This window comes from Tachyglossus aculeatus, chromosome 4, assembly GCF_015852505.1.
Source record: "Tachyglossus aculeatus isolate mTacAcu1 chromosome 4, mTacAcu1.pri, whole genome shotgun sequence".
Classification (NCBI taxonomy): Eukaryota; Metazoa; Chordata; class Mammalia; order Monotremata; family Tachyglossidae; genus Tachyglossus; species Tachyglossus aculeatus.
This window is the reverse complement of record NC_052069.1, coordinates 40,434,934-40,462,482: the sequence shown is the minus strand read 5'-3', so window position 1 is coordinate 40,462,482 and position 27,549 is coordinate 40,434,934. Positions and strand designations below refer to the sequence as shown.

The 27,549-nt window shown below is 43.4% G+C and overlaps 1 protein-coding gene across 1 annotated transcript in view; it reads right to left on the bottom strand.

Moving 5' to 3' along the window:
* Positions 1 to 27,549, bottom strand: part of HS2ST1 (heparan sulfate 2-O-sulfotransferase 1) — a 225,589-nt gene that overhangs the window by 64,139 nt on the left and 133,901 nt on the right. The window lies entirely within an intron of this gene.

Sequence of the window (27,549 nt, the reverse complement as noted above, 5' to 3'; positions counted from 1 at the left end):
AAACTGCCCTCTCAAAGGTCACCAATGACCTCCTGCTTGCCAAATCCAACGGCTCATACTCTGTCCTAATCCTCCTCGACCTCTCAGCTGCCTTCGACACTGTGGACCACCCCCTTCTCCTCAACACGTTATCTGACCTTGGCTTCACAGACTCCGTCCTCTCCTGGTTCTCCTCTTATCTCTCCGGTCGTTCTTTCTCAGTCTCTTTTGCAGGCTCCTCCTCCCCCTCCCATCCTCTTACTGTGGGGGTTCCCCAAGGTTCAGTGCTTGGTCCCCTTCTGTTCTCAATATACACTCACTCCCTTGGTGACCTCATTCGCTCCCACGGCTTCAACTATCATCTCTACGCTGATGACACCCAGATCTACATCTCTGCCCCTGCTCTCTCCCCCTCCCTCCAGGCTCGCATCTCCTCCTGCCTTCAGGACATCTCCATCTGGATGTCCACCCGCCACCTAAAGCTCAACATGTCGAAGACTGAGCTCGTCTTCCCTCCCAAACCTTGTCCTCTCCCTGACTTTCCCATCTCTGTTGACGGCACTACCATCCTTCCCGTCTCACAAGCCCGCAACCTTGGTGTCATCCTCGACTCCGCTCTCTCATTCACCCCTCACATCCAAGCCGTCACCAAAACCTGCCGGTCTCAGCTCCGCAACATTGCCAAGATCCGCCCTTTCCTCTCCATCCAAACCGCTACCCTGCTCATTCAAGCTCTCATCCTATCCCGTCTGGACTACTGCACTAGCCTTCTCTCTGATCTCCCATCCTCGTGTCTCTCTCCACTTCAATCCATACTTCATGCTGCTGCCCGGATTATCTTTGTCCAGAAACGCTCTGGACATATTACTCCCCTCCTCAAAAACCTCCAATGGCTACCGATCAATCTGCGCATCAAGCAGAAACTCCTCACCCTGGGCTTCAAGGCTGTCCATCACCTCGCCCCCTCCTACCTCACCTCCCTTCTCTCCTTCTACTGCCCAGCCCGCACCCTCCGCTCCTCCACCACTAATCTCCTCACTGTACCTCGCTCTCGCCTGTCCCGCCATCGACCCCCGGCCCACGTCATCCCCCGGGCCTGGAATGCCCTCCCTCTGCCCATCCGCCAAGCTAGCTCTCTTCCTCCCTTCAAGGCCCTGCTGAGAGCTCACCTCCTCCAGGAGGCCTTCCCAGACTGAGCCCCTTCTTTCCTCTCCCCCTCATCCCCCTCTCCATCCCCCCGTCTTACCTCCTTCCCTTCCCCACAGCACCTGTATATATGTATATATGGTTGTACATATTTATTACTCTATTTATTTATTTATTTATTTTACTTGTACATTTCTATCCTACTTATTTTATTTTGTTGGTATGTTTGGTTCTGTTCTCTGTCTCCCCCTTTTAGACTGTGAGCCCACTGTTGGGTAGGGACTGTCTCTATGTGATGCCAATTTGTACTTCCCAAGCGCTTAGTACAGTGCTCTGCACATAGTAAGCGCTCAATAAATACGATTGATTGATTGATTGATTGATTTACCAACTCTGCTATACTGTACTCTCCCAAGAGCTTAGGACACAGCTCTGCACATAAATACGATTGACTGACTGATTACTGTGAATTTATGAGTGGGTTTAGAATGCTTAAATAATGATGGCATTTGTTGAGCGCTTATTATGTGCAGAGCACTGTTCTAAGTGCTGGGGAGGATACAAGGTGGCCAGGTTGTCCCAAGTGGGGCTCGCAGTCTTAATCCCCATTTTACAGATGAGGTAACTGAGGCACAGAGAAGTTAAGTGACTTGCCCAAAGTTACACAGCTGACAGTTGGTGGAGCTGGGATTTGAACCCATGACCTCTGACTCCCAAGCCCGTGCTCTTTCCACTGAGCCACGCTGCTTCTCCGCTTCTTCTTAAACCAAGTACAGACGGTTTGTAGATACTGTTTGAAGCTCATCTGGAATTCCGGCTTTCATTTGATATTACACCTGCCTATTTAATCTCATACATTAAAATAAATCTAGATAAAAAGACCTCTCAGTTTCAGTAGATTCTAACGCTCAAAATCTGGTTGTTCAAAACAAGAAACAATAGCAGAATGAGAGAGAATTCAAGTTCACTGCAGACTTGGTCGAATGCAAATTGCTACCACATTTCTCCAAGCCGTTATCCTATCCTTCCTTCATTACTGTATCGGCCTCCTTGCTGGCCTCCCGGTCTCCTGCACCTCCCCACTTCAGTCCACAGGTCACTCTGCTATCAGGATCGTTTTTCTACAGAAACATTCGGGCCATGTCTCCCCACTCAAGAAACTCCTGTGGTTGCCCATCCACCACCGCATCAAACAGAAACACCTTACCATCTGCTTTAAAGCAGTCGATCACCTCGCTACTCTCTCACTACAACCTGGCCCGCACACTTCGCTCCTTTAAAGCTAACCTTCTCACTGTGCCTCGATCTCATCTGTCTTGCCGCCGACCTCTCACCCACGTCAATCAACCTGAAACACCCTCACTCCTCAAATCCAACTGACAATTACTCTCTCTGCCTTCAAAGCCAATTTATTGAAGGCACACTTCCTCCAACAGGCCTTCCCTGACTAAGCCCTCCTTTCCTCTTCTCCCACTCCCTTCTGCGTCGCCTTGACTTGCTCCCTTTATTTATCCCCCCTCCCAGCCCCACAGCACTTTTGTACACAGCTAGAGAAGCAGCGTGGCTCAGTGGAAAGAGCCCGGACTTTGGAATCAGATGTCACGGGTTCAAATCCCAGCTCCGCCAATTGTCAGCTGTGTGACTTTGGGCAAGTCACTTAACTTCTCTGGGCCTCAGTTCCCTCATCTGTAAAATGGGGATTAAGACTGTGAGCCCCAAGTGGGACAACCTGACCACCTTGTATCCCCCCAGCGCTTACAACAGTGCTTTGCACACAGTAAGCGCTTAACAAATACCATCATTATTATTATTATATCTGGAATTTTATTTATTTATATAAATGTCTCTCTCCTCCTCTAGACTGTAAAGCTGCTTGTAGGCAAGGAATGTGCCTATTATATTGTTATATTGCACTATCCCAAGTGCTTAATACAGTGCTCTGCACACACTAAGAGCTCAAAAATTATGATTGACTGATTGAGCATTTCTTAAGGTGAGACTTCGCAAGATGGCAACCCAGCTGCTAAAACAACTGGCTGTACATTTCATCCATAGTCACTCTTTTCTTTTAAAACCTGGGTTTTAATCCTGACTCTGCCACTTGCCTACCTACTGACCTTGGACAAGTCACTTAACTTCTTTGGGCATCAGTTTCTTCATCTGTAAAATTCAATTCCTGTTCTCCCACCCGCTTAGACCAAGCCCCATGTGGGACAGGGACTGTGTCCAACTTGATTACTGGTACCTAGACCAGTGTTCAGTTGGGCTTGCCACATAATGTTTAACAAAACACCAACACAATTATCATTATTACTATTATAAACCAAATTTTCAAGTGTACACTCTTCAGCCTGTCTCCATCATAATCCAGCTGTCCTGGACCTATTAATGAGTCTACCATAATAATAATAATAATGGCATTTATTAAGCACTTACTATGTGCAAGGCACTGTTCTAAGCGCTGGGGAGGTTACAAGGTGATAAGGTTGTCCCACAGGGGGCTCACAGTCTTCATCCCCATTTTACAGATGAGGGAACTGAGCCCCAGAGAAGTTAAGTGACTTGCCCGAAGTCACACAGCTGACAAGTGGCGGAGCCGGGATTTGAACCCATGACCTCTGACTCCAGAGCCCGGGCTCTTTTCCACTGAGCCACGCCGCTTCTCTATGAAATTTCGGTCTTCTATTTTCTGCCCTAAATGTGTTGGAAAATACTCTCTAACAACTTTTTACATCCAACTCCAAAGATATTTCCCCATTCTTTCACCAGACTAGCACATCACCTTTGGCATAGCAGAAAACCTCCATTATCCTCCACATAATCTCTGACTGGTATGTTAACACTCTCTCCTTCAGTCGGTCAAAACGTATTATTGAGCAACTAGAGGAAGCTAAGCACTATGTGAGGTACCTAGATTTTATTACCGATAAGATCCTTTCCTCCTAAAAGCTAACAAACAGCATACCTGAAGAAAGATAAATAGAGCTATTATAAAAGTATATCTGAGCGGGGAGTATGGGTCAGTGGCTGTGTTAGTGGAATGGGCCTAGAGAAAAGTTTTCCTGAGGAAACAACCCCCTCTAGAATGTAAGCTCGTTGTGGGGAAGGAACGTGTCTACCAACTCTGTTATACTTTAATATTGTACTCTCCTAAGTGCTTAGTACAGTGCTCTGCACACAGTAAGCTTTCAAAAAATACGACTGATTGATTGAAATGCCCTTGAACTACTAAAGGTGGATTACAAAGGGTTTTAGTAGTAAAATGCACTGTGCCAAGCACTTGGGAAGTACAATAAAAGCACAAACTATCATCCTTCTAGACTGCAAACTCACTGTGGGCAGGCAATGTGTGTACTAACTCTCTGTTATATCGACTCTCCCAAGCGCTTAGTACCACTCTCTACACAGAGTAAGCACTCAAATACGATGGGTGGATTGACTTTCCTGCCCACAAGGAGCCTGACAGAACCAAGAGGAAGGAGGGGGAATCTGTGCTTTGTTGTGAAGGAAGTAGTCAGAAGTGAGAAGTGAAGGTCGGGAGCGAAACATGGACTAGTGGAACTACTTATTTATTTATTTATTTTATTTTATTTATTCATTTATTTATTAATTTTACTTGTCCATATCTATTCTATTTATTTTATTTTGTTAGTATGTTTGGTTTTGTTCTCTGTCTCCCCCTTTTAGACTGTGAGCCCACTGTTGGGTAGGGACTGTCTCTGTATGTTGCCAACTTGTACTTCCCAAGCGCTTAGTACAGTGCTCTGCACACAGTAAGCGCTCAATAAATACGATTGATGATGATGATGATACTCACTGCCTTATTAGGGACGAAAAGGAACCGGGACATGGTATAGATATTTTGATAGCAGTGAGAAATCACAGATGTGCTAGAGAGGGAAAGGACTGGATGAGAAAGAGAATGAGAGTGAGGGAGAGATTGTTAAGCTTGCTGTGGGCAAGGAATGTGTCTGCAAAGTGTTATATTGCATTCATTCAATCATATTTGAGCGCTTACTGTGTGCAGAGCACTGTACAAAGCGCTTGTACACTCCCAAGTGCTTAGCACCGTGCTTTACACACAGTAAGCAGTCACTAAGTATCATTTACTGAATGAGATGTTAGGAGTCAATCACCTAAAGTAGATGGAAGAAACGAGAGGAAAGAAAATCTTCCTTAAAGAGAGGAGGGAGAAAACTAGGAAGAACACGTATTTTCTGCACTGATCTTTTCTTCTCTCTCCCCCATCCCTCCCTCCCTCCCTCCCTCCCTCTCTCTCTCTCTCTCTCTCTCTCTCTCTCTCTCTCTCTCTCTCTCTCTCTTTATAATAGTATTTAAGTGCTTATTACATGCCAAGAGCTGGGGGTAATACAAAATAATCAGGTTGGACACAGTCCATGTCCCCTGTGGGGCTCAGTCTTAATCCCCACAGGCGGAGCCAAGAGTAGAATTCAGGTTCTTTGGACTGCCAGGCCCATACTCTATCCAATAGGCCAAGTTGCTTCTGTAATTTTCCTGGGTTATCTCATCATCAATCGTATTTATTGAGCGCTTACTGTGTGCACAGCACTGTACTAAGCGCTTGGGAAGTACAAGTTGGCAACATATAGAGACAGTCCCTACCCAACAGTGGGCTTATCTCAATTTCAAAACCAATCCAGCATGCAGAGGGCAAATACCACAGTGGGAAAGAATCATAAATTACATGAGAAAAAAATACTTTAAATCATAAGAATTCTTACAGGATGTTCAGGATTATAGTTGTGTAACTTTTTTTCTTTCCACAAATTGCATAAATTATTACTTGGTATTTGACTTCACACCTAAATGAGTCATGTCTAAAACTGCTTGAAGTCGAGATTGTTTACTCTTGCTCAAATTAATTGAAATGAGATTTTTCAAGAACTACCAGGCGGAAACACACAGGAAAGCAAGACCATAATGGGAACAGCTTCTGTGCAGGAATAGACTGAAATGATTAGGGCTTGCCGAAGACACTAATTTCTCACAATCTGGCTCATATTTTTTTTTTTATTGGAAACACTAGAGCAGAATTTTCAGATCACGTGTCCCTTCGGAAGCACTGAATCGCTAGATCACTTATGTCTGAAATGTGAAGGCACTATTTTCTCCCACCCCAACCAGTGGCTTCTCCAGTGGTGGTTCATCCATTCATTTGCACTTATTGAGCATTTTTTGTGTACATTCTAAATGCGTGGGAAAATGTAATAAGAATAACAGACACCTCCCCTGCCCCTGAGGGACTTACAATCCATTAGGGGAGACAGGCGGATCAGAAGGGAGTGAAAACATAGATGCAAAAACTGAGAAAAGATGACTAAATGAATAAACGGAATACATGTGCTGTTGCGCCATAAGTGCTTGGGAGCTGAGGAGATGCCTAAACCGATGGAGGTGGAGGGGTGCTCTTCAATACAGCCCCTATGTACATATCTGTAATTTACTTATTTATATTAATGTCTGTCTCCCCTGCTCTAGACTGTAAGCTCCTTGTGGACAGGGAATGTGTCTGTTTATTGCTGTACTCTCCCAAGCGCTTAGTTCAGTACTCTGCACACAATAAGCACTCAATAAATACAACTGAGTCACTGACAGCACAGTTTTGGGAGGTGTGGAGTGGGATGTGACCTGGTGGATTTGAAAGGAGGGGGTTCCAAGTTCAGGCATCAATCAATCAATAATATTTACTGAGTGCTTCCTGCATGCACAGCACTGCACTAAGTGCTTGGCAGAGTACAGTATAACTGAGTTGGTAGACACGTTCCCTGCCCATAACGAGCTTACAGTCTAGAGGGGTACACAGACATTAATATAAGTACACAAATCATGGATGTGCATGTAAGTGCTGTGGGGCTGAAGGACGGGTTAATAGGGGCTACAAATCCAAGTGCAAGGGCTATACAGAAGGGAGTAAGAGAAGAGGAAATCATTCAGTCATGTTAACTGAGCACTGAACTGTGGGTATAGCACTTTAGTAAGTGCTTGGCAGAAGCTCCCTCTAGACTGTAAGCTCATTGTGGACAGGGAAATGTGTCTGCTTATTGTATTGTACTTTCCCAAGTGCTTCGTATAGTGCTCTGCACACAGTAACTGCTCAAAAAATACTGCTCAAAAAAAAGTTGGCAACATATGGAGACGGTCCCTACCCAACAACGGGCTCACAGTCTAGAAGGGGGAGACAGAGAACAAAACAAAACATATTAACAAAATAAAATAAGTAGAATAAATATGTACAACCCGCCTCGTCCCAAGCGCGCACTCCCGACTGTCACAGATGGCACTGGAAACCAGGCCTTCCCACTCCAAGAGCTTTGCTCTTTCCACAGAACAACAGTAGGGCTAAATCTAAAGTTTTGAAATTTAGACATTTCTAAATATAATAATGATAATAATTGTGGTGTTTTTAAGGACTTACTATGTGCCAAGCACTACAATAAGCGCTGGGGCATTCATTCATTCCTTCAATCGTATTTATTGAGCACTTACTGTGTGCAGAGCACTGTACTAAGCGCTTGGGCAGATAAAAAATCATCAGTCCCATATGGGACTCACAGTCTAAGCTAGGAAAGAGAATAGGTATTGAATCCCCATTTTAAGGATAAGGAAACTGAGGCACAGAGAAGTTACGTGACTTCCTTATGGAATTTGTTAAAGTGTGGCTCAGTGGAAAGAGCGTGGGCTTTGGAGTCAGAGGTCATGGGTTCAAATCCAGGCTCTGCCAATTGTCAGCTGTGTGACTTTGGTCAAGTCACTTAACTTCTCTGGCCCTCAGTTACCTCATCTGTAAAATGGGGATTAAGACTGTGACACCCCCACCCCCACCCCCGGTGGGACAACCTGATCACCTTTAACCTCCCCAGTGCTTCGGTGCTTTGCACATAGGAAGTGCTTGATAAATGTCATTATTATTATTATTATTATTATTATTATTATTATTATTATTATTACACAGTCCCTGTCCCATATGGGGCTCACAGTCTTAATCCCCACTTCACAGATGAGGGAACTGAAGCACAGAAAAATTAATTGAGTTATCCAAGGTCACAGCAGAATAATGGCAGGGCCAAGATTACAACCCAGGCCAGTGCTCTCTCCACCAAGCCACCAGTATTTAGAATTTGAAAGGACAGATTATTTAATCAGTCAATAGTAAACACTTGGGAGAGTGCAATACAACAATAAACAGACAAATTCCCTGCCTACTAGAGCAACCAAGATAAGCAGGCCTTGGATGGAAAATACCAGGCAATTTTTTTCAGAGAGTTTGAAGGGATTTTGATGAATCCATGGCCTAAGCACGACATTCTCCCTTCAATCAATCGATTGTACAGTAATAATAATAATAATAATGGCATTTTTAAGCACTTACTATATGCAAAGCACTGTTCTAAGCGCTGGGGAGGATACAAGGTGATCAGGTTGTCCCACGAGGGGCTCACAGTCTTAATCCCCATTTTACAGATGAGGTAACTGAGGCTCAGAGAAGTGAAGTGACTTCCCCAAAGTCATACTGCTGACAATTGGCAGAGCCGGGATTTGAACCCCTGACCTCTGACTCCAAAGCCACGCTGCTTCTCAACACAGTATTTGTTTAGCACCTTCTATGTATGCAGAGCACTGCAATAAGCGCTTAGGAGAGTACAACAGAAAGAGAAGGCATGCTCCTTGACCTCAAAAAACTTATAATCAAGCAAGGAGACACACTAAATTACAGTGAAACTATAAAATATATATATATAAATGCTTATTTTACACAGACTTGGATCAGAGACCTGGGCAACTTGACAGTATCCTTGCAAAGAGCTGAGTATTTCAGGAATAGATGCAGCACTTTATCTTTTAATTTAAAAAAAAAAAAACTGTGGTTAAAGAAAGGATGTTGGTGGCTCTCACCCCATTGAAACACTTACTTATTCTGAGGCAGCAGGCTCCCCAGAACAGATAATTCTTTTTAAAAAGTCTCAAGTGGGATTTTGGGTGTAGAGAGGAAGAAGCAGAGCATAATGGTCTGAGGCTACACAAGCTAAAGTAAATGCGTGTTAATCCAATTGCACAGTTGAGGCTGAACGATAAATATGTAGTGCCCAAATCCTAGGAGTGCTGAGTTCTCCACTGCTGATTCCCCAAGCTCTGGAAATCACTGGAAAGGATTCCCCCTAGACCTTTGCAATCCCCCTAGTTATAATTAATTTAAGTGTCCATCATCTCCAGTATACCATAAGATCTTTGCGGCCAAGAATTGCATCTTCTCTTTCGTCTCTCCCAACCTCTTAAAACAGTATTCTAAATGCAGCAGGTGATCAATAAACACAATTGATTAATCAACAATCCCATTCACTCATTCATTCAATAGTTTTTATTGAGTGCTTACTGTGTGCAGAGCACTGTACCAAACACTTGGGAGAGTAAAATACAATAAACAGAAACATTCCCTGCCCATGACGAGCAACCAAAATTAGCAGGCCTTGGATGGAAAATACCAATCAATTGTTTTCAGACAGTTTAGGGGGATTTTGATGAACCCATGACTGAAGCACCATTTATTCCGTTCAATGAATCAAGGGATTGTACTGTACTGAAGGAAGACAGTACTGTACTAAATGTCTGGTAGAGTACAATAAGTTTAGAAGGCATGATCCCTGCCTTAAAGAAGTTTACAATATGGTTGGTGGATGACAGACCCGAAGGTAAATTAAAAATAGGGGGAAGTAATAAAGGGTAAAGATATTTATATAAGTGTTAGGGGCTGGAGTGAGTAGCCAAGTGTCTAGGTGGTGTGGAAGTGATCAAATGGTAGTTGTTGGGGATAGTTAATACAGAGGTGTGTGATAATAATAATAATAGTATTTGTTAAGTGCTTACTATGTGCCAAGTATTGTTCTAAGCGCTGCAGAAGACCCAAGCTACTCAGGTTGGACACAGCCTTGTCCCATATGAGGCTCACAGTCTTAATCCCCATTCTGCAGATGAGGTAACTGAGGCAGAGAAGTGAAATCACTTGCCCAAGGTCATACAGCAGACAAGTGGCGGAGCCAAGATTAGAACACATGACCTTCTGACTCTCAGGACCATGCTCTAGCCACTGTGCTATGACTTCTTATTGAGCTCTTACAAGAGGTTGGGACAGTGCTTCTAGACTGTGAGCCCGTTGTTGGGTAAGGACTGTCTCTATATTGTGCCGACTTGTACTTCCCAAGCGCTTAATACAGTGCTCTGCACACAGTAAGCGCTCAATAAATACGATTGAACGAACGAATGCTCTGGACAAAAGTGGCCATTCAGTAGATACTACCGATTACGAGTGAATGAGTCCTCAAGTTTAAAGAGGCTGGTGACTGTGTTTTCAGATTTAAAGACTAGTTAGTACAGCCGTGTCCCTGGCTAATTCACAAAGACTTTCTAGGAAGGCACTCAAATCATGGAGGAATTAAAGACTACCTATGAATGTCTGATAAGAGGAACCTTGCAGCAGCAACAGTTACTAGACAAATCATTTAAACAATAATTGCAATAACAAAAATGGTAATGATGATAGCAATGATAATCATAAAATAATGGTGGCATTTGATAGGTGCTTACTATGTGGCAAGCAATGTATTAAGTCCTGAGGTGGATATGAGATGGTCAGGGCAGACACAGTCCCTGTCCCACATCAATCAATCAACCAATGGCATTAATTAAGAATTTACAAGCACTGTATTAAGACCTTGAGAGAGTACAATAAATAATTATGGCATTTGGTAAGTGCTTATTATGTGCCAGGCACTGTACTAAGCACTGGGGTGGATACAAGAAACTTGGGTTGGACACAGTCCCTGTCCCAGGTGGGGCTCACAGTCTCAAGCCCCATTTTACAGAGGAGGTAACTGAGGCACAGAGGAGTGAAGTGATTTGTCCAAGGTCACACAGCAGGCAAATGGTGGAGTCAGGATTAGAACCCATGACCTTCTGACTCCCAGGCCTATCTACTACACTGTGCTGCTTCCTTAGAGTCGGTAGGCACGTTCCCTGCCCACAGGGTGTTGACAATCTTAGATGGCCTCACAGTCTAAGTAAGAAGGGGAACAGATACTGAATCCCCATTTTACAGCTGAGGAAACTACGGCCCAGAGAAGTTAAATGACCTACCCCAAATCACACAGCAGGCAAGTGGCAGAAGTAGGGTTAGAACCCAGCTCCTCCGACTCTCAGGCCCATCCACGCTCTTTCCACTAGACCATGCCCCTTTCCTTATAAGGTTGTCGATAAGGATCTTCCCCTTAAAATCCTCTTTATAAGCACAGAAAAGCAAAGTCAATGAAAATGTTGTGTCTGGATACAGCTAGTGGGTATTTCCATTTGCAAATGTGCCTGTCATTCCGGTGGCAAAATCCAATCTAAAAAGACTGAAAGAAAGATCAGTCTATCAAGTGCAAAGATAGATCAATATAGATTGCCTTCAATTCCATTTAGAAAGCAAAACTGGAGACAGGCTTTTACATGCTCTCATCAGATGTGCAGTCATTTAACTTTTCCCATGTAAGTGCCAAGCTTAAAAAAAAAAAAACACAGAAAAGAAAACTCAATGAATCGTTTATTTTTAAGATAAGCTGCTTTTACTTAATATGTTCCCCAAATCACAATACTAAAATGTGTCGCAATAATAGCCCTATGGAAATGTATCATCACCCTTCCACAGGAGGCATTTATTGCCTTCAAACTTGGCTAAGGAGCTATAAAACGAAGGCCATCCTTCCTTTGGGGAAAATCAATTTGCTCTTAAAGAAAATCGCCTCCTGGTTCTGGCACGCTTGATAGGTAGCACTTCCTCTCAATTTAGGCCAGTCAGCGGCAGTACAGTGAAGACATGAGAAAAGCGTGGAAGCGAAAGGGTCTTTTTCCAGGCCTTAAGAAGCTGAGCTCACCCATGTTAGCAATTGGGTTTTAAATGTCTGTGCAATTGCTCTTGGCAACAGCAGCTAGGATATGCCACGGGAAGAAATGTGAGAATATCGATCACGCACTTGTTACAGGCTTTCTTATTTCAGTGGTTTCCCAAACAAGCAGGAGAAATACTACAGAAGCTGAACGAAACTTATTGACGAACACTGTGATGGGTTGCCCCTTGCAACAGTCTAATATTTTATCTGGGCCTTGACTGTACTTGAATGAGCTTACTTTGCTGACCGACTGGGTCTCTGTGGAGGCTTTAGTCTGAAAACTTTTCTCTGATGGTTAAGTGCTGGATCCACTAAAGCCCATCATCAGTTTAGTCACTTATATGCCGACTCTGCATTATAGGATTTTCCCCTACAACCCAGTCTGGTAATGTTTACACTTGTCAAAGGAGAGGACCCAAATCAACGAGCTTTTAAAATGAAAACAGTGCTGAATATTAAGCCACGGTCTCTCATTATTACCGCTCACTGGTTTCCTTTATTGGTCCCCATCAAAATCTGACCAGAGTGAAATGTCCTTTTTATGGTATGCTTGCGGAAACATCCTGAGTCAAAAGGAGAACTCGGCAGTACTGATAAAAAGGTCTTTCCTTGTACGTTAATAGAATAAAAATCCGTATCTCTAAAATTCACCACATCCAAAATACAGAGCAGAGGCTATGATTTCACATTTTTTTCTTTATGGTATTTGATAAGCGATTACTGTGTGTCAAGCACTGATCTAAACATGGGGGTAGATTCAAGATAATTAGGTTGGACACGGTTCCTGTCCAACATACGGCTCACAGTCTAAATTAGAGGGAGGGGGATTTAATCTCCATGTTACAGAGGAGGTAACTGAAGCACGAAAAGTTAAGTGACTTGCCCAAGATTCAGATCAGGCGAATAGTGGAGTTGGAAGTAGAACCCAGGTCCTCTAACTCCCAGGATCGTTATCTTTCCACTAGGCTACGCTTTTCCCACTTCATCTCCGGGCAAGGTTCACCAATTTGCCCCTATATGCTAATAAATTCACATATATCATTTAGAATCTGAATTAGGTATACAAATGACAGCATTAGCATCCCAAGTCATACAAACCCACCAGTCAGCTCTAGGATTCCTGCACATTACTTATTTCGCTAAGTCTGCAAATACTTTTATATCTTTCTTCTCATTCGAGTGTAAGTTCCTTGGGGGCTGGGAATGTATCATTTTATTATTTTGCATTTCCCAAGTGCTTAATGCAATGCATTACACTCAATGACTACTGCTACTACTACCTCTATTTCATTATAACATATGTAACCTCTTTGTGGGCAGGAAACATGTCTGCCAACTCTGTTGCATTGTATTCTCCCAAGTGTTTAGTTTAGCATTTACTGCGCACAGTAAATGCTTAACTACCACTGATTAATCGAAAGGGTCCATGTAACAAAAAGGCCGTCAAAATTAAAATTCAGGACATTATTTGTTACTAAACAGAACTTTGACGTATTGCACTGAGATTTCCTGTACCGTGTTTCAAAGAGTCTGCAACAAATATCACCCAGAGAATTACAGTGGCGGAAACCTGGTTAATTAACTGGTTTTCAGGTTACCTTGCTGCAGAAAAACCCTAAGTCAGTAGGTTCATAAAATAAGTTAGCAAGCCTTTCAGAAACAGATTGGCACTTTTCCCCATTGGAGCAATTAAAAAATTGATATTTGGTATAAACTACATAAAAACCCCTACAGAACCTAGAAGTAAGTATGACTTTTGCTACCTGGAATATAACTAAGCACAATTTTGCTAAAATGAACAATAATCCAAAGGATTATTGACATTTCCCCAAGAATCAGAGGAATTATTAAAAAGCAAAGCAAGCATTTTCTATACTTCTTTAGAAATTATCTAGTGGAGAGATTTGAGGGTTTCTGACTCAGGAGAAATAGCTGTGAAACCCAGCTTTGCAACTAACTAGCTGCTAATCTTGGCAGAGTCACTTAACTTTCTACCAACGTACGAACTCTGTTATATCTCCTGAACACTCAGTACAGTGCTCTGCACATAGTAGGCAGTCAGTAATACCAATGACTGATTTAGTAATTAACCTCTCTGTGCCTGTTCCCTCATCTACAAACCAATATCATCAGTATCACTACCATTATCAATATCATTAGAGAAGCAGCGTGGCTCAGTGGGAAGAGCCCGGGCTTTGGAGTCAGAGGTCATGGGTTCAAATCCCCGCTCCGCCACTTGTCAGCTGTGTGACTTTGGGCAAGTCACTTCACTTCTCTGGGCCTCAGTTACCTCATCTGTAAAATGGGGATTAAGACTGTGAGTCCCCCCATGGGACAACCTGATCACCTTGTAACCTCCCCAGCGCTTAGAACAGTGCTTTGCACATAGTAAGCGCTTAATAAATGCCATCATTATTATTATTAGTGCAGGATAATACCCATAGGGAGATTTTGAAGCCACAAGCTCGTAGAGGGAAAAGACCCGGAAATGCAGAAGTCCCAGACTGAGGAAAACTCACTCAGTAGACAAATATGTCACTAGTTCCTGTAGAAAGTTGCCTGAAGCACCATGATGTAGTGGGTAGAGCACAGGCTTGGGAATAAGAAGGTCATGGGTTCTAATCCCAGCTCCACCACTTGTCTGCTGTGTGACCCTGGGCAAGTCACTTCACTTCTCTGTTCTCTGTTCTCTGTTCACTTCTCAGTTACCTCATCTTTAAAATGGGGATTGAGACCGAGCCCCACATGGGACGGGGACTGTGTCTAGACTGTGAGCCCGTTGTTGGGTGGGGACCGTCTCTATATGTTGCCAACTTGTGCTTCCCAAGTGCTTAGTACAGTGCTCTGCACACAGTAAGCGCTCAATAAATACGACTGAATGAATGAATGAATGAACCGTATTTCCTTGTACCTACTCCAGCGCTTAGTACAGTGCCTGGGACATAGTGCTTAACAAACACCATCATTATTATTCCACCACAAAAACAGTGTTCCCTATATTCATTCAAGATTCCAGTGGGCCCGTCTGAGAATTTCTCTCTACTGTTTTCTTCATACTGTAACGTACTCTAGACTACTGATTATTTTTTTACCTCCGAATCCATCTGAAATTGGTTCTGAATTTACAGCCCCACAGAGCCATTAGGAGCCCACAGAACAAGATGGTGCCACGTTCCCCTTTGACCTACATTCCACATTGGTCCCTATTTCCCCCTTTTAGACTGTGAGCCCATTGTTGGGTAAGGACTGTCTCTATACGTTGCCAACTTGTACTTCCCAAGCATTTAGTACAGTGCTCTGCACACAGTAAGCGCTCAATAAATAAGATTGATTGATTTAAGCATCCCGACCTTCCAAGACTCCACCCAGTCCCACGCTCCTTGTGTGGACAAGTCACTGAACTACAATTTGTTTCAACCATTAACTTGCAAATGGAGCAGGGGGCTTCCCACCTTCAAATCTCACTGTTAGTTTGCATTTATTAAACTTCATCAATATATTACCAAGCTGTAATGAGTACCTGGGCCAAAAGTGCCCTAAGGCCCTCTTATAGGGGTGTGTATTTTGAAGCTATTATTAGTCTAGATCAATTTTGTCATTTAGTTGATCACTGGTGTTTACTTTAAGCAGAGCACTGTACAAGCACCTTGGGAAACTACAATACAATAGAGTTCAGATACAAGAAGCCTAAAAGAAGCTTAAAGTATACAGGAGGAGAAACCTCGTTATGGGCAGGGAACGGGTCTGCTTATTGTTATATTGTACTCTCCCAAGCACTGAGTACAGAGCTCTGTACACAGTAAGCACTTAATTATTATTACAACGAATGGATGAATTACAGACACTGAAATACATTACCTAGTGGAAACAGTAGAGTATAAAAATACATACATAAAAGTGTTGTGGGGCTGGGATATTCAGTATTCATTCATTCAACTGTATTTACTGAGCACTTACTGTGTACAGAGCACTGTATGAAGCGCTTGGAAAGTACAGAAAAGCAATAAAGAGAGACAATCCCTGCCCACAACGGGCTTACACTCTAGAGGGATGTGCTTAAAGGGTTCACAGCCAAGTTCACAGCGGTATGGCTTAGTGGATAGAGCACGGGGCTGGGAGTCAGAAGTTCGAAGGTAATGATCTCAGCTCCACCACAAGTCCGCTGTGTGATCTTGGGCAAGTCACTTCACTTCTCTGGGCCTCAGTGACCTCATCTGTAAAATGGAGATTAAGACTGTGAGCTCCACATGTGGCAGGGACTGTGTCAACCGTTCACCAGTGTCACCCATCTGTAAAATGGGCTTAATGAATCAGACATCTGCAGGAAGTTTATGCGATGTTGATGTGTCTGTGTTCATTTGAGAGATGGCCCAGGGGCAGGCGGGGGCGGAGAGTGGGTGTGATGCGTTTGGGCTTCTTGTGGAAGTACTGGCATGGTTGCGGTCAGAAGGGACCTTTGTCACCACTTGTGATGCAATTCCAAACACCCACTCAGTGATCCCGCTACCTGATTAGAGGCTGGAAGAGATGGAGGACAGCAGTACTGGTGAGGGAAGAAGGCTCGGAGGGCATCTCAGTAATAATAATTGTGCTATTCATGATACCTGTCTACATGTTTTGTTTTGTTGTCTGTCTCACCCTTCTAGACTGTGAGCCCGTTGTTGGATAGGAACTGTCTCTATATGTTGCCGACTTGTACTTCCCAAGCGCTTAGTACAGTGCTCTGCACACAGTAAGCACTCAATAAATACGATTGAATGTATGAATGTCAACCCAATTTGCTTATATCTACCCAATACTTAGTATAGTGCCAGGCAAACAGCAAGTGCTTAATAAATACCAATATTATTATTATTATTGTTATTATTATTATCTACCTCAGTGCTATAGTGCCTGGCACATAGGAAGCGCTAAACACGTACCATGATTCTTATTAATATTAGGCAATGTAGAAGGAAGGGTGGATCAGGGAAATGAGGACTCAGCCACAGAAGGTATCTTAGAGGAAATGTGATTTTAGGAGGGTTTTGATAGTGGGGAGAGTGGTGGACTGTCAGATCAGAAGGGGGAACGACCTCATTCAATCATATTTACTGAGAACTTACTGTGTGTAGAGCGCTTGGGAAAGTACAATATAACAATAAACAGTGATATTCCAAGTGTGAGAGAGGATATGGGCCAGACAAAAATCAAGGTACAGTGAGTAGACTGGTGTTAGAGGAGAAGGAATATGTGGATTAGATTGAAGCAGGAAATCGGATAGGAAAGGTACGAAGGAGAGAGCTGATTGAGTGCCTTAAAGTCAATGGAAAGGAGTTTTGATGGGCAATTGGAAGTTCTGAGGAGTGGGGAGAAGTGGACTGAATGTTTCTTCACAAAAATGATGATGATGATGGTATTTGTTAAGCACTTACTATGTGCCAAGCACTGTTCTAAGCACTGGTGTAGATGCAAGGTAATGAAGTTGTCCCACGTGAGTCTCACAATCTAAATCCCCATTTTACAGATGAGGCAACTAAGGCACCGAGAAGTGAAGTGACTTGCCCAAAGTCACACAGCTGATAAATGGCGGAGCCAGGATTAGAACCCATGACCTCTCACTCCCAAGCCCGGGCTCTTTCCACCAAGCCACACCACAGAGCGAAGTATGGACAGGAGTGGAGAGAGACAGTAGGCAGGGAGGTCAGCAAGGAGGTTGATGCAAGGTGGGGAATTGAGCAGCACTTGTCTAATGGAACACTGGTGATTTATTAGAAATGGGTCACACTAAACAAAATCAAACGGAGATTTTAGTGACTTTTACTGAAAAGCCGCTAAGGGGCAATCCCTGCTCAGATAGCACAAGGCTAATACCAGAGCCTCTAGGAGAACTGGTGCTTCTAACTCCCTCGATGACACCAAGCTTCGGTGCTTGTGACTCACAGGGCCCTAGAAAGTTTTCAAATCCAATCAACTGCACGAACTTCAAGAATGCTGTAAAGAACTTGACAGGAAGACTCTCGAAATCTACATGATAGTCCTCCAGGACATCTTCCAAACAATGTCTTCTCTATCAGGCCTAACCTGTTGGAAAAAGAGCTCCCACACTGAAATGGAGAGGCGCAAAGGAGGACAGGCATTCAGCTCAATGTGAGGAACAAAGGACGTCGCCAGAAGGAAAGTATTTCCAGATGGTCAAAGGGAACCCAGCTGCTTATCCGCCTTATCTGTGGGAATTAATCCAGCACCGGGGCTGGTTTAACTTTTAATTAAAGCAGTCATCCACTTCCGCATGAAGTAATCTTTTTGCCTGAAAATATTTTCCCGGCAGTTGAAAATAGTAACAAGAGCCAACTGTACTGCATTTCTTTTTAAAGAGGGTATGGGTGGTAGGACCCCGAGGCTGGGGGTGTGGGGGCCGCTTTGCTTCCTTTTATGGTTGTTGGCATCAGCACTGGAACAGAACCAGCTGCGCTAATCAAAATAATCCTCTTTAATCACTACGACTCGGTGAGCTTGAGAGAAAGTTGGTATCAACACTAAAAGCTAACCGTGGTAAAGACACTTTAGCTTTTAATGCGACTTAATGGTTCCGCAGGGTTCAAGTCAGCCCAGTATCAATGAATATTTGTCTTTGAAGAGAAAATGCTCTGGTTTCTCCAAATGACCAGTCTCAATTCGGCATGTCGATGGTGTTTCCTTTCACTTTGCTATCCTGCAGGCTTTCAATCTTAGAAAAGCCAAAGATGACGCAGAACAAACATTTCTATTATTTTCAATACCTCCGATATGGAAGAATGTAAATCAGTGCTTTTTATCATTTGTGAACAAATAGCCACGATGGCACAGAGGGATGAAAAGCAGCAACCCTCCGTGGCCCGCCCTTTGCGCTACTCCCCACTCACCTTTGGGCAGGCCCCTACACCTTATCCCGAGGCTCTGTTCCTGGCCCACCATTTACTGTGTGCAGAGCAGTGTACTAAGCGCTTGGGAGAGTTTTCTTAGAATTGGTAAACGGAGGCCCAGACAAGAGGAGCTGAGTGGTTGTAGAGTTGGCAGACACATTTCCTGCCCACGAGTTTACAGTCTAAAAGACTAACAGTGGAAAGGGCTTGCACTACCATGGCAGGAAGAATGGACACAGCCTAGCTTACTCCCGCAAAATCTAAAATCAATCACATTTACTGAGTGCTTACTGTGTGCAGAGCACTGTATTAAGCACTTGGGAGGGTATAATACAACAGAGTTGACAGATACATTCTCCACCCACGAGTTGTATCTAGTCCAAATCTCAGCACAGTGCTTAGTACATAGTAAACCCTGAAGGTATCCTACAACTAGTGAACAGCTAGCTAATACCATAACTAAGCCTCTGCCCCTTCCTTCTGACCACCAACTTCAACCATTCACTTTCCGATGGCTTCTTTCCACATGCTCATGTCTCCCCATCCTAAAAAAGAAATCCTTCCTTGACTCCATGTTCCCACCAGTTATCACCCCATCTCCCTTTTTTCTTGATGGCATTTATTAGCGCTTACTATGTGCAAAGCACTATTCTAAGTGCTGGGGAGGTTACAAGGTGATCGGTTGTCCTACGGGGGGCTCACAGTCTTCATCCCCATTTTACAGATGAGGTAACTGAGGCACAGAGAAGTTAAGTGACTTGCCCAAAGTCACACGGCTGACAATTGGCGGAGCGGGATATGAACCCATTACCTCCGACTCCAAAGTCTGTGCTCTTTTCCACTGAGCCACGCTGCTTCTCTACCATTCTTCTCTGCTGCTCCCTCCTACCATTCCTCTCAAAACTTCCTGAGTGAATTGTCTACACCAACTTGCCTCCATTTCCTCTCCTTGACCCCCTCTAATCTGGCTTCCGTCCCCTTTATTTCATGGAAACTACCCCTTAAAGGTCACAGACGACCTTCTTCTTACCAAATCCGATGGCCTCTACTCCATCCTAATCCTCCTCAACCTCCCAGCTGCCTCCGACACTGTCTCTCACCACTTTCTCCTGGAAACACTATCCGATTTAGGCTTCACTGACATTGCCCTCTCCTGATTCTCCTGTTTCTCTGGCCACTCATTCTGTCTCTTTTGCAGGCTCAGTCAATCAATCAATCAATCATATTTATTGAGCGCTTACTGTGTGCGGAGCACTGTACTAAGCGCTTGGGAAGTACAAGTTGGCAACATATAGAGACAGTCCCTACCCAACAGTGGGCTCACAGTCTAGAAGGGGGAGACAGAGAACAAAACCAAACGTACTAACAAAATAAAATAAATAGAATAGATATGTACAAGTACAATCGATCAGTTCAATTTATTGACCACTCATTGTGTGCACAGCACTGTACTAAGGGCTTGGGAGAGTACGATAACAGAATTGGTACACATGTTCCCTGCCCACAATGAGTTTACAATTTACGTGATGAGCCTACAGGTTCTTCCTCAGCCTCCCACCCTCTGTGAGAGCTCCTCAGAGCTCAGGTCTAAGTCCCCTTCTTTACTCCATCTACATCCTCTTCCTTAGATAACTCATTTGCTCCCATGGCCTCAACTACCACCTCTATGCAGATGATTCCCAAATCTACATTTAATGATTCCCAAATCTACATTTTCAGTCCTGATCTCCCTCCTTCTCTGTAGTCTCCTATCTCCTCCTGCCTTCAGGACATCTCTACTTGGATAGGCAACAATGACACCTCAAACTTAACAAACATATCCAAAACAGAACTCCTCTTCTTCCCACCCAAACCCTGTCCTCCTGACTTCCCCATCACTGTAGACAGCACCACCAGAATGGTCACAGTCCATGTCCCACATGGGGCTCACAGTCTTAATCCCCTTTTTACAAGTGAGGTAACTGAGGCACGAAGTGAAGTGACCTGCCCAAGGTCACACGCAGACAAGGGGCAGAGCTGGGATTAAAATGCAGGTCCTCTGACATCCAGGCTTGTGCTCTTTCAATTAGGCCATGCTCGTTCCCTTTCTTAATATAGATGTGTTAGCTGATAGAAGCACTTTAATAAAAAAGTTATTAACTGCTAAATAACAGTAACACGATTATAATAGAAACTGATATAAAATTAAGAGATTTGCTCTCAAGTACTTCAATATAATCAACACTTTTCTCCATATGATTATCCACAAAAAGATTAACTGTAACTGGGCTGTATAGTCCAAGTCTATTAGAAATAATAAGTTGATCTTATCGACTTGTGGAAAGCAGCTTAATTTGATATGAAATCAAAACCATTACTTTACCGATATCTTTGCATTTCAAAGTAACACTGTAAGTAGTATTAGAGAATTCCCACCAGCTTATTCTACTGGCAATGGTAAAAATAATATGGAACACAAAAATGTATGAATTTGGATTATTTTAAAGGGCTCAACAACTGAAGTGTTGCTACTTTTTTGTGTTTTTAGTTTCAGGGATATGTGACTATTCCTCTCCTTCTTTCATTCATTCATTCAATCATACTTATTGAGCACTTACTGTGTGCAGAGCACTGAACTAAACGTTTGGGAGAGTAACAACAGAACAACAGACACATCACCTGCCCGCAACAACTGTGGAGTCCTACTTGTTCAGGTGTGTTTATTAAAGACAACCAGCACACTCTTTTGGAGAGAGCGTGGCACCAATGAAGCTTGAAGTTTCAATACAAATTTGGAGATGATGATAATAATAATAATAATAAGCGGCTACTACGTGCCAAGGACCATGCTAAGTAACATGCTGGGTAGGTACAATCAATCAATCAATCAATCATATTTATTGAGCGCTTACTATGTGCAGAGCACTGTACTAAGCGCTTGGGAAGTACAAATTGGCATCACATAGAGACAGTCCCTACCCAACAGTGGGCTCACAGTCTAAAAGTACAGGTTAATTAGTTTAGGCACAGTTCCCGTCCCAAAGGAGTTTCACAATCTAAAAGACAAATGGGTAGGCATCTTTTCCCTATTTTAGAGATAAAGAAACTGAGGCCCAGACAAGAGGAGTTGAGTGGTTGTAGCAATCAGACATCTATCTGGTTGTCGAGACCTTCCCCACAGGCGTTATATCAGACTCCTTGAGCAGTTCCATCAGTGCTCTAGGGACATGTAAGGTGAACAAATGTCCTGATTTAAGAGTGACTGCCTAATTTCAGCCCCTGTCCCACTTGGTCATTTAGGTTCTTTGGGTTACATTCATGTCCCAGAGAACTTAAGGAGAAAATGTGTTCTTCTCAGCCGATGGGAAGGGCCATGGAGGGAGGGAGAAGGGATTAAGGACCACCTGAGTTCAGGACAAATAGGTTCAACGACTGAAAAGGGGTGTGCCCTAGGAATACCCATCACTGCCCCAATTGGGGAGGCCAGAATTCCACCCCCAGGGCCTGGAAGGGCTGAGACTTCACAGGGCCCAGACTCTGGCAACAGGTCTTCTGTCACTTGCTTCATGGCATTTATGCAGGATTAGTAACACCCCTCAGTCAAGTTCATCTTTGTACTAGCAGCATGGCCTAGTGGACAGAGCACAGTTGGAGCCTGTTGTTGGGTAGGGACCGTCTCTATATGTTGCCAATTTGTACTTCCCAAGTGCTTTGTACAGTGCTCTGCACACAATAAGCGCTCAAAAAATACAATTGAATGAATGAATGAGTCAGAAAGACCGGGGTTCTAATCCTGGCTTTGCCACCTGTCTGCTGAGTATTCTTGGGCAAGTCACTTCACTACACTAATGTTAACCTTCTCACTGTACCTCAATCTCATCTATCTCGTCACTGACCTCTCGCCCACATCCTGCCTCTGGCCTGGAAGGCTCTCCCTTCTCCTATCCGACAATTTCTCTCCCCACTTTCAAAGCCTTATTTGAAGGCACATCTCCTCCAAGAGGCCTTCCCTGACTAAGCCCTCTTTTCTTTTTCTTCAACTACCTGCTGTGTCACCCTGACTTAATCCCTTAATGCATGCCCCCAACCCAGCCCCACTGCACTTATATACATATCCATAATTTATTTATTTATGTAAATGACTGTCTCCCCCCTCTAGACTATAAGCTTGTTGTGGGCAAGGAATGCGCCTGTTATATTGCTATATTGTACTCTCCCAAGCGCTTAGTAGTTTTCTGCACACGGTAAGCGCTCAATAAATACGAATGACTGAACGACTACTCTGTGACTTGTCATCTCATCTGTAAAACGGGGATTAAGATTGTGAGCCCCATGTGGGACAAGGACTGTGTCCAACCTGATTAGGTTAAATCTACCCCAGCACTTAATGTAGTGCCTGGCACACAGTAAGCACTTAAATACCTTAAATATATATACATTATTTGAATTTTTATATATAACCAACAGTATCTGTAGTGTTGTCATCACTTTGACTTGTAAACTAACTCAGGAGGACAGACTTGGAAGATGGACTTGAGAAAGGGTGAGGACCCAGCCTTCTAATTACCAGGATTCTTTGAAGGATGCTTATATTCATGAAGTTAAATCCATGGCAAAAATCAGTGTTCTGGAAACATCTATTAAAGAAGCCCTATCACAGCATTATAGGGATCTGGAGAAATATAGCTACATGGGCAAAATGTCAAAGACATAATTTGAAGTTATTGCACATCTGAATCTGTCCCAAAGGTGTCATTTCTTAATTAAAGCAACCACCAAGAACAGGTCGATGCTTCATAGAAAAATTTACTGTTTCATCTTAGGGTGAGAAATCTAAAGCAGTGAAACCTAACTGTGAAGGATGAATTTTCTGGTGGATTGAAAAGCAAAACGCTATCACCACTAATGAGGGTAACGCTTCTAATCTGCAACTGTTTAAAGTAATTGAATGGCTAGGACAGGAAGAGTGGAATAAACTTCCACATATTAAGTCGCCTTCTCTTAACAAAGATGCGGCCCGACTCAGTGGTGGGTAGCGTGTGGTTCTCCAATTTTCAATGTCACCGTGGATCAGAGCAACAGATATTAAATACCTGCAATTACCCACTGCCAACAGTGCACCACAGGCCTCCTCATTAGGAAGGGAAGACGGACCGCAATGAGAATCCACTTCAATGCAACGGAGGGGCCATGGAGTGTCACGACTAACATCAAGGATGGAGATGCAGTTCCAGAGCTCGAGAAGCCTTCCTGACTTCCAAACACTCGTTTCTTACCCATCCCATTCCTCCAACTACTACCAAAAAGTTCTGATCCTAGAGAAAGAAAGATACACTAATATCGCTCTCGTGACCCTCCAGCCCCATCGCTAGAACTGAAAAATCATCACCTCCAAATTTCTTTAAATTACTTATCTGTTGGATAACACAGTTGAATAGGGAGGCAACATGGCCTAGTGGATAAAACACACGCCTCAGAGGACCTGAACTTGAGTTCTAGTCCCAGTTCCGCCACTTGTCTGCTGTGAGACCTTGGGCAAGTCACTTCCTTCTCTGTGCCTCAGTTACCTCATCTGTAAAATGGGGATGAAGCCTGTGAGCCCTATGCAGAACAGGGACTGTGTTCAATGTGATTATCTTGTATCTACCCCAGCACTTACTACAGTGCCTAGCATATGAAAACCACATAATAATACCGCTATTATTATTATTATTATTATTATTATTATTATAATAAAAGTTCTTTTTGGGCAGGGATCCCATCCACCAACTCTGTTGCATTGAATTTCCCCCGGCTCTTAGTATACTGCTCTGCACACAGTAAGCACCCATTAAATACCACTGATTGACTGACTCCTCAACAACTCACAGGCTTCCACATAAAAAAAATCAGCACCTCTTCACAGACAAGCCTACATTCAAACCAAAATTTTATAAAGTATTTTGACTGAGAATGGTATCACTCATAAAAACTTAATGGTGCTGTCAAATCTTAACACAGTGGTGGAACTTACACTAGCTGCCTCCTGTACATCTGATGTGATTAGTAACATTTAAAAACAACCATTACTTTAAGGAAAAATCAGTCTTTCAATCGATCCTATTTATTGAGCACTCAGTGTATGTACAACACTGTACTAAGCACTTGGGGAAGCACAATATAACAGAGTTGGTAAATGCGTTCCCTGCCAAAGCCAAATTTATAGTCTAGGGGGTTAAAAAAATTCAGTAAAACTGACCTAAGATGGGCTTGTAATTTAATAACTTCACTTTCATTAAGGAGAAGACAGGTTATACTCCTGAACTACACACTATTTCATCTCCAGAACTCTATATGGATTTCCCCATCCCACCTGGTTTGATAACTATATTCCCACATTTCAGCATCACCTCCCATCCACGCACTAAAATCTTCTAGAAGGATGCACTCATCTGATATCGGAACCACCGTAATGACCCCCAACTCATCAACATTATCTCACAATTACCCATGCCATCTTCCCCTACCAAAGAAGAGAAAGATATAGTACAGGCCGCTCTAGATGATATCATCTTATTGATTATACTATATATCTTCTAAAGCACCATCAGCTACAGCATTTGTGTGTCTGTCGGGAGAACACTGCACTAAACAGCGTGTTACTAGCAGGGGACCCAGGTGGATACAAATCACTAACTACACAGTGGGTAAAAATACGAGAATAGTTAGAACGAAAAACAGTACAAGAGCACAAATTAATTAATAACAAATAAATGGAGACAGACTCAGTGCTTTAGATAGAAGCCAGTTGGTCAGTGAATTATATTTATTAAGCACTTACTGTGTGCAGTGCTCTGTACTAAGTGCTTGGGAGAGTACAAAATAACAATATAACCGACATGTTGCCTGCCCACAACGAGCTTACAATCTAGAGGAGGGCTTGAAGTCTAGAGTGTCAGCATCCTTGTTGCCTTCCCTGCCACCTGTCTCTCCTTACTCCAAGTCCCTACTTCACCTTGCTGCTCGGATCGTTCCTCTAAAAAAAAAAAAAATGTTCATTCCATAACTCCCCAATCCTCAAGGATCTCCAGTGGTTGTCCACCCACCTCCGCATCTGACAGAAACTCCTTGCCATCAGCTATTAGAACCGTGCTTGGCACATAGTACGCGCTTAACAAATACCACTATCATCATAAAGCACTCAACTCAGCTCACTCCTACTATCTTTGGCATAGTGGATAGAGAACGGGCCTGGAGTCAAAAGATCATGGGTTCTAATCCTGGCTCCACCACTTATCTGCTGTGTGACCTTGGTTAAGTCACTTCACTTTTCTGTGAGTCAGTTACCTCATGTGCAAAATGGGGATTGAGACTGTGAGCCCCACATGGGACAGGGACTGTGTCCAACCCAATTTGCTTGTATCTATCCCAGTGCTTAATACAGTGCCTGGTGCATAGTAAGTGCTTAACAAATACCACCAATATTATTATTATTATTACTATCATCATCATCATCAATAGTATTTATTGAGCGCTATGTGCAGAGCACTGTACTAAGCGCTTGGGAAGTACAAATTGGCAACATTTAGAGACAGTCCCTACCCAACAGTGGGCTCACAGTCTAAAAGGGGGAGACAGATTGCTTACAGAAGCAGCGTGGTCAGTGGAAAGTGCCCATGCTTTGGAGTCAGAGGTCATGGGTTCAAATCCCGGCTCTGCCAACTGTCAGCTGTGTGACTTTGGGCAAGTCACTTCACTTCTCTGGGCCTCAGTTCCCTCATCTGTAAAATGGGGATTAAGACTGTGAGCCCCCCGTGGGACAACCTGATCACCTTGTAACCTCCCCAATGCTTAGAACAGTGCTTTGAACATAGTAAGCGCTTAATAAATGCTATCATTATTATTATTATTACTGCAACACAGCCTGCACACTTTGCTCATAACTAAAAGGTTTATAGAGGAAGAAAAGGCAGCCAGGAAAACTGGGAAGGCAAAGTCAATACGAAAGGATGAGAAACAGAACTAGCTTTAAAACAGATCATTATGGCTGTGTGGGGTCCATCAACTTGCTATTCTCCAAATCCACCCTAGCAAAACATCCGAAGATTTCTTTAAAATGCCCTCTACATCATGCAAGACTGCTCAATGTGGATTTTCTGGAGAATGAAGGCACCTGTGAGGAGATCCGTGATGGCACAGGAACCCAACGGAAGAAGAGAACTGTGCATAAAGACACATAACTGAGGCATCCTCCACCAGGAAGCCAGCCGGTGCCAGGAAACATCATTGAGAGGAGTTCCAAATTAATAAAGATTAATTAAGTTCCAGATTAAAACAACCTACTACTGCAAAACAAGAAATGGCTCGTTGGTACCTTGCAGTTCCTCATGATCTGGACAGAGAGGAAGTGTCAAGCTGAAGACGGATTTGGGATTTCAAGGTGGAAAAAAAAACCAAGGTGAGGCTGGTTACTGCTAAATTCATTCAATCGTATTTACTGAGCGCTTACTATGTGCAAAGCACTGTACTAAGTGCTTGGAAGGCTACAATATAAATGAAGCCTTCTGCATTGCCTTTGGGCTTCAATCTGGGTCCCCTAAGTAATTTGATTCTCACCTCATCTCCACAGCACTTATGTACAT